Genomic DNA, 8,981 nt, shown 5'->3' with positions numbered 1-8,981 from the left:
CATGAGCTCTGAACTGTTATTTTATTCTGCCTCTGAACTGTGGTATTGGAGAAGACTCTTGAGAGTTCCTTGGACAGAAGGCAGATCAAACCACTCAATCCTAAAGGAAATTAACCCTGAATATTCATTGGAAGGATTGATGCTGAGGCTGAAGCTCTGATATTTTGGCCACCTGATGCGAAGAGCTGACTCATTGGAAAAGACCCTGATGCTGGGAAAGATTGAGGGCAGGAGGAGAAGGGGACGACAGAGGACGAGATGGTTGGATGGCAGCACTGACTCAATGGACATGCTGCTGCTGCTGCGTCGCTTCAGTCGTGTCCAAACTCTGTGCGATAGATGGCAGCCCACCAGGCTCCCCCGTCCCCGGGATTCTCCAGGCAAGAACACAAGTGGGTTGCCATTTCCTTCTCCACTGCATGAAAGTGAAAAGTGAAAGTGAAGTCGCTCAGTCGTGTCGGACTTTCTGCGACACCATGGGCCGCAGCCTACCAGGCTCCTCTGTCCATGGGGTTTTCCAGGCAAGAGTACTAGAGTGGGTTACCATTGCCTTCTCTGCGATGGACATGAGTTTGACCAAACTCCAGGAGAGAGTTAAGGACAGGGAAGCCTGGTCTGCTGCAGTCCTTGGGGTCTCAAAGAGTTGGACATTACTTAGTGATTGAACAACAACTGCCAGTGTTTGGACTTTTCTTTTCTGTTCTAATCTCTTGAGAAAGAGGTGGGTCTTAAGACATTTATATAAGATCAGTTCATTTAGAAAGCAGCCTCGTTGTTCCCTTTGTAGCCATATTGGATAAGTTGGGACTCTGCCAAATTATCTTAACCTGGGGGAACCTGCAGGTCATAGCCCAGTCACTGGCAACCACTTGAAACACCTGAGCGTCAATCATCTCACTTTACCAGTAGCTCTATTTGCATTTCTCTGTTCTACAGGCTTAAGAAACAATGGTATGCAAGGTGGGACTACCTATTGAGATTCAGACTTTTAAACCACTTTCAACCAAAGCAATGACTTTTTAACAGTTTAAAAGGACAGGATGCCCTTGAATATCTTTGGCCACACACTTAAAAAGTTGCATTCTACTATCTGCCTTAAAGGTTAGAGTTGGGCATGGTCTCATTAGGTAGTAATGTGGGGAGCAGAAACTCACTGTATGTTTCCTTGAGAATTGGTTTCCTTTCCATTTTTGGTTTGGTGTTTTAGCTCTTCTAAATTAGGTACCACAGGCTCAGCCTACCTTTCAGCCAGGATGATAAGGCTAAAGCACTCTCCTTACATAGCGTTAGCTCCTTTAAGGTATGTTGGGTTCTGGAGGCTTGGGTAGGGTATTCCTAATTGGCTTGTCTTTGCCCTCACTCTTTTCTGACTGTTCATTCAGCCTTACTTAAGTATCAATATTCTGTAGTGATCATTCACTGTGCTCAGTGCTGTGGGGATGCAGGGACAGCAGATCAATTCTGTCCTCAAGGAGCGTTCAGTCAAATTGGATTGAGTAGTTTCACTCCTTCATCTCTGACATTTTACTGAACATCTTTACTTTTGTGTTCTGTTCCTTCTTTCAGTTTATTTTGACAAGCAACTCAGTAGTATTATAACAGTGTTCTTTTAAAATGGTACTTGTAAAATTCTTGTAGAGTTAAAAGCTATAACAGCTTTTATTCCTCCCAAAGAACTATGTATTAAATATTTTCTCTTTGCCTATTAAGAATATGTTACTTAAAAAGAAGTGTGACTCACGAGCTGTTCCCTGAAGGGAAGCTATCACACTGCCTGACTTTTATCCCATGAATGAATCAGTGGTCTTCCTTCAAAGCTGGTTTTCTCTGTTGATTTTCCTAGTTTTGCATATGTTGGTGTTATCATTACTTAGTTTAGCTTGAAAATTGGAGTAATCTTTGAATCTCTTTCCCCTTCACTGCCAGCATCCAGCCTCGGCAGGATCCAGGGGGTACCCTCGGGATGAACGGCGTCAGCGAAAGAAGACACGAGAGACCAGCCTTGATGGGGCCAAGTCTGTGAGGGAGAGAGAGAGAGAAAGAGAGAACGAGCTAGAGAGTGTCCAGATGGGGGGTGCAGCAGAGTCTGGCAATGCTTTATTTTTTACCGTAGCTTTTATACCCTAAGTTAGTACATTTCTAAGGGGAAGATAGTTTAACATTACATCAGCTTGTTCTTCATGAAACCAGGGTGTTTTCTGCATACTTCTTTGTTTATAAGGGTCTTGTACATTATCTTCTGGCTTTGGGGCCTATTAACATTTTATGCAAGTCAGGTGAATGTAAACCTATTTTCTGTTTCTATGGTGACCTTAACAGAAAAGTTACAGTCTCATAGGGCAACAGTACAGCATGTCACAACATAGTAGAAGTATAACCTTGTTAACATAAAAGTCAATTCTTCTGCAGAAGTTGTCAGTTGAATTTATCTAAGAGGTTTACCCCACACAGACTCTGCAGCTTCAGTGAGGAAGCCTCTGCCTAGCACTCCTGGCTGACAATTAACAACCATCTCATTATTACTACACTAGGGCTAAGCTCTTATTCTTCTAGATCTTTAACTATATTAAAAATGGTTTCCATAACACAACCTTATCACATTAAGAGCAAAAACACAGCAAGCAAATGTTAACCCAATAACCACTTTTAGAATAATTTTTCTTGTGTATTCTAATAGGGCTTCCTCACTCCCCGAAGGGCTCTATGTCTATGAGGGCCTTTATATGATCAGGTTCTTTATGCTGTTTTATGATTAAGGTATTATAAGCAGTCATGCATATTAGTACCAAGGGCATAAACGCATTTGCCAAACAAACTAAAATACCAGCAAAGGAGTTTAAATTAAAATACTCCTTTCACCCTGGATAATCTCATAAGATACCACCACCCGGGAAACTTACTGATTAAAGTTCTAAATTGATTCTTATTTGGGAAGAGATTGGGGAAGGCCTTCTGCCTGTGTCACAGAAATTAAGGAGTAGTCTATTGAAGCAAGCATCAGAAAGACAGATATCATTTTTAAAGTAAGTGCTGGGGGCAGCTTTTCAGAATCCCTGAAAACCTGATCTGCCTTGCCTGTCAGATTTTCTCCTCATGACCTTATCATGGGTGGGATCTCGTGTGTTGGCTCCCGGCACTTCACTGCCTAGTCCCAAGATCAGACTCTTGAATCTTTCATCCTAAAGTTTCTTGCAGTAAACTTTATCATCCATCAGAATCGTAGTTCAGACCATACTAAATCTGCTATGACATCTCACAGCTACAAGTTTTATAACTTATTTTTTTTCAGCCTCCTGTCTCTCTATTGTAGATCTTTATCATCATATTCAGTTCAGTTCAGTCTTTGCGACCCCATGAACCATAGCACACCAGGCCTCCCTGTCCATCACAAATTGCCAGAGTCTACCCAAACCCATGTCCATTGAGTCAGTGATGCCATCCAACCATCTCATCCTCTATCGTCCCCTTCTCCTCCTACCCTCAATCTTTCCCAGCATCAGAGTCTTTTCAAATGAGTCAGCCTTTCACATTAGGTGGCCAAAGTATTGGAGTTTCAGCTTCAACATCAGTCCTTCCAATGAACACCCAGGACTGATCTGCTTTAGGATGGACTGGTTGGATCTCCTTGCAGTCCAAGGGACTCTCAAGAGTCTTCTCCAACACCACAGTTCAAAAGCATCAATTCTTCAGTGCTCAGCTTTCTTTATAGTCCAAGTCTCATATCCATACATGACTACTGGAAAAACCATAGCCTTGACTAGATGGACCTTTGTGGACAACGTAATGTCTCTGCTTTTTAATATGCTATCTAGGTTGGTCATAACTTTCCTTCCAAGGAGTAAGCGTCTTCTAATTTCATGGCTGCAACCACCATCTGCAGTGATTTTAGAGCCCCCAAATATAAAGTCAGCCACTGTCCCCACTGTTTCCCCATCTATTTGCCATGAAGTGATGGGACCAGATGCCATGATCTTAGTTTTCTGAATGTTGAGCTTTAAGCCAACGTTTTCACTCTCCTCTTTCACTTTCCTCAAGAGGCTCTTTAGTTCTTCTTCACTTTGTGCCATAATGGTGGTGTCATCTGCATATCTGACATTATTGATATTGCTCCCGGCAATCTTGATTCCAGCTTGTGCTTCTTCCAGCCCAGCATTTCTCATGATGTACTCTGCATAGAAGTTAAACAAGCAGGGTGACAATATACAGCTTTAACGTACTAGTTTTCCTATTTGGAACCAGTCTGTTGTTCCATGTCCAGTTCTAACTGTTGCTTCCTGACCTACATACAGGTTTCTCGGGAGGCAGGTCAGGTGATCTGGTATTCCCATTTCCTTCAGAATTTTCCACAGTTTATTGTGATCCACACAGTCAAAGGCTTTGGCATAGTCAATAAAGCAGAAATAGATGTTTTTCTGAAACTGTCTTGCTTTTTCGATGATCCAGCAGATGTTGGCAATTTGATCTCTGGTTCCTTGGCCTTTTCTAACACCAGCTTGAACATCTGGAAGTTCACGGTTCATGTATTGCTGAAGCCTGGCTTGGAGAATTTTGAGCATTACTTTATAGCATGTGAGATGAGTGCAAATGTGTGGTAGTTTGAGCATTCTTTGGCATTGCCTTTCTTTGGGATTGGAATGAAAACTGACCTTTTCCAGTCCTGTGGCCACTGTTGAGTTTTCCAAATTTGCTGACACGTTGAGTGCAGCACTTTCACTGCATCATCTTTCAGGATTTGAAATAGCTCAACTGGAATTCCATCACCTCCACTAGCTTTGTTTGGAGTGATGCTTCCTAAGGCCCACTTGACTTCACATTCCAGGATGTCTGGCTCTAGGTGAGTGTGAGTGATCACACCATCATGATTATCTGGGTCGTGAAGATCTTTTTTGTATAGTTCTTCTGTGTATTCTTGCCACCTCTTCTTAATATCTTCTGCTTCTGTTAGGCCCATACCATTTCTGTCCTGTATTGAGCCCACAGGCTTCTTCATAGAAACTGTGCAAACCAGAGGACAATGCAGTGACATTTTTAATGTGCTGAAAGAAAATAACTGCCAACCCAGAATTATACAGATGATGAAATATCTTTCAAAAATGAAGACAAAGAATATTTTAGAAAACAAAAGTGACAGAATTCATTACCAGCAGTCCTATACTGTAAGAAATATTAAAGGAAGCTCTTCAATAAGAGTGTTTTAGAGAATATGGTATCATACACAAAGACAGATCTACAAAAATAAACAAAGATCTTTGGAAATGGTTAAAATGAAAATAAATAGAAAGACATTCCTATTTTTAATCTCTCCAAAGATAATTATCTTTCAAGATGAAATACAGTAACAATGGATTGTGGTTTTATTGGAAATATAAGAGTAAAATGAAAACCACAGAAAAGATGAGAGAGAATAATTAGAAGTATGCTGTTGTTAGGTTCTGAAGCTATATATGATTCAGTATAATTTTTTGAGGGCAGATTATGATTAGTTCAATATACACACACACATATATATACATATATATATGTGTGTGTGTATCTATATATATACACATATATATATATTTAGTAAGCCTTTGGGAAGAAAACTAAAGTTTTAATGGAGATAAAATGGACTCATAAAAACATTTAATTATTTCTAAAGGAGGTATAAATAAAGGAAAAAAAACATAATTATTAAAGAAATGCAATTCAAAACTACAATAAAGTATCACCTCATACTGATCAGAATGGCCATCATCAGAAAGTCTACAAACATTAAGAAAGAGAAAGCTGGAGTTGTAAATCAACTATACCTCAATTTTTAAAGATTCCCTGGAGAAGGGAATGACTACCCACCCCACTGGGCTTCCCCGGTGGCGATGCAAGAGACATAACAGAGGTGGGTTTGATCCCTGGGTTGGAAAGATCCCCTGGAGGAGGGCATGGTAACCTACTCCAATATTCTTGCCTGGAGAATCCCACGGGCAGAGGAGCAATGGGCTACAGTACGTAGGGTCGCAAAGAGTCCGACACAACTGAAGGGACCAACACTTTCACTTTAAGGAATGTCACCAAGAATAAAAAGGGACCAAAAAAAGGGGGGGGGGGGGACAATACTGATAAAGGCGTTGATTCATCAAGTATAACAATTCTAAATATATATGTACTTCACAGCACAAGTGGATCACCTGGTAAAGAATCTGCCTGCAATGTGGGAGACCTGGATTCGATCCCTGGGTTGGGTAGATCCCCTGGAGAAGGGAAAGGCTATCCACTCCAGTGTTCTGGCCTGGGGAATTCCATGGACAGTATAGTCCGTGGGGTCACAGCGTCAGATAGGACTGAGCGACTTTCACTTTCACTTTCATAGCACAAGTGCTAGAAGTAGAAAGAACTGAAAGGAGAAATTTTAAAATTTACAATTATAGAGAGTTCAGCATTTTTTTTTTTTTTTTTTTGGCTGCATTGAGTGCTTGTGGAATCTTAGTTCCCTGGACCCCGTGGCAGTGAAAGCACAGAATCTTAACCACTGGACCACCAGAGAATTTCTGAGACTTTTAACATTTTAATTAACAGAACCACCACACAGAGGATTACTACTGTTATAGAAGACCTGCAACCCTATCAATCAACTTGGCCCTACTGACATTTACCAAGAAAATTATCCAATGATAGAATATATTCAAATTTAATATTTAATATTTTACTTAGACTTTACTTATCAAAGTCTAATATTAGAATCTTGACTACCTCCCCGATAATCAAAGAATCTTTGACTGTTTTAACTCCTCCTAACTTTCTTCCATCTTATGTGTTATTCTTGAGGGTGTTTAGATTCTTATAAGACACTGTTATTGTTTTACAGTGGTAATTTACCTTTCTGATGCATTTCTATTTTTTATTGTTCTTTATTCTTTCCTACATCTCTGAGAGGCCATTTGATATCATTTTATTTTTGCCTAAAGAACACCCTTTAGTGTTTCCTTTAGTGCCAAATTGGTGATGGCAAAAATCAATTTTCATTTCTTAGACACATAAAAAGCCTTTAATGCACCATCATTCCTAAAAAATATTTTCATTGTGGTGGCAATCAGTTATTTTGTTTCAGCAGTTTAATTATCCCTACTGTTTTTGCTTCCTTATTTCATTTATCCTTTTAGCAGTTTGCCTTTGGTGTACCTAGGTGTGATTTTGCACTTATCCTGCTCAGGATTTTAAAGCTTTAGTCCTATTCTCTCTTCTTCCTTGTGAGTTATGTACACGTTTAATCTCTTCACCATGGCCTGTTTCTTTCATGTTTCTTATCCTTTCGTCTTGCTATGCTTCAGTGTAGCGATTTTCTTCCAACCTATCATCCACTTTTTTTAAAGTATGTATTTATTTGGCTGCACTGAGTCTTAGCTGCAGCCTACTGGACCTAATTTCCTGACCGGGGATCAAAACCCGGACCACCTGCACTGGGAGCACCAAGTCCCAGCCACTGGACCACCAGCGAAGTCCTTATCATCTACTTTTAAAAACTCTCTTAACGAGGTCTGCTCAGCAACTAAACCCATTCCCTGTGTTCATAATTGATTATATCTTTTCAGTTCTAGAATTTCAATCGATTCTCTGTAAAATAACTTCCAGTTTTCATCCAAAATATTTCATTGTGTCTATAAATTCTTTAAATGTTTGATTTTAAAATATCTTGTTTGGCAACTCCATTAGCTTTCATTTCTGTAATTTGTTTCTGTTGTCTTTCCTGTTGATGTTCAGTCTCTTTGTATATTGGGCTTCCCTGATAGCTCAGTTGATAAAGAATCTGCCTGCAATGCAAGAGACCCCGGTTGTATTCCTGGGTCGGGACTCCAGTATTCTTGGGCTTTCCTTGTGGCTCAGCTGGTAAAGAATCTGCCTGCAATGCCGGAGACCTGGGTTTGATACCTGGGTATTCTGGCCTGGAGAATTCCATGGACTGTAGAGACTCGCAGAGTCGGACACGACTGAGTGACTTTCACTTTCACTCTTTGTATACTGGATTGACTTTTGAAAGTGAAAGTGTTAGTCACTCAGTCACGGCCAACACTTTCACTTGTGTCCCACTCTTTGTAACCCCATGGTCTGTAGTCCACCAGGCTCCTCTGTCTATGGAATTCTCCAAGTAAGAACACTGGCGTGGGTTGCCATTCCCTTCTCCAGGGCATCTTCCCGATTCAGGGATCAAACCTAGGTCTCCTGCATTGCAGGCAGATTCTTTACTGTTTGAGCCACCAGGAAAGTCCAGCTTATTTTTAAAGGAGTGTAAACAGCTTGGGTTTATGGCACACGATGTGTACAACATATGTTTACATTGTCATGTTTCTTTGGGAAAAGTTTTCAATTAGCAATAATCACGCCTCGGATAAACCTCATTGACCACGATACTGCCACTGCGCAAAGCTGTCATGTTTCTTTAAGAACATTTTACTATCAGTTCTGCTAATCAGTTCCGCCTACAATGTTAATGCCTTTATGATTCAAGTACTTCTTCTTTAACAAATGATAGGACTCACTTTATATTTTCCATGGCTTTTATTTTTAGGTCAAAATCACATAAAATGAATAATTGTGAGAATTACAGTGGTGATCTTACAATGTATACAAATATCAAATTGTTGTACAACTAAACTAATATGTGCCAACTATACCTCAAAATTTTTAATTAAAAAAATAACTCCATGGAATTTAGTATATTCACAGTGTTGTACAACCACCACATCTACCTGGCTCCAACACATTTCCAACATCACAAAAGTCCACATTCGCTAAGCAGTCGCTCCCTTTCCCCCAACTCAAAACAACCTTGGCAACCACCAATCTGTTTCTATGAATTTACCTATTCTGGATATTTCATACAAATTAAACATACAATATATGAATTTCTGCATCTGACTTCTTTCACTTAGCATTTTTTTCAAGGTTTATCCACACAGTAGCAGGTCTCAGCACTTCATTATTTTTATGGCTAAGTAATAATCCATTAT

The 8,981-nt window shown here is 40.0% G+C and overlaps 1 non-coding gene across 1 annotated transcript; it reads right to left on the bottom strand.

The window, feature by feature from the left end:
• Nucleotides 1-8,261: 8,261 nt before the first annotated feature.
• On the bottom strand, nt 8,262-8,399 carry LOC133058927 (U4 spliceosomal RNA). The gene has a single exon (XR_009693435.1). It is a non-coding gene; the product is annotated as a U4 spliceosomal RNA (small nuclear RNA).
• Between the last annotated feature and the right edge of the window lie 582 nt (nt 8,400-8,981).

The sequence above is a fragment of the Dama dama genome, chromosome 6 (genome assembly GCF_033118175.1).
Source record: "Dama dama isolate Ldn47 chromosome 6, ASM3311817v1, whole genome shotgun sequence".
NCBI lineage: Eukaryota > Metazoa > Chordata > Mammalia > Artiodactyla > Cervidae > Dama > Dama dama.
Note: the sequence above shows the minus strand (reverse complement) of the source record. Positions and strands in the feature narration are given on the sequence as shown.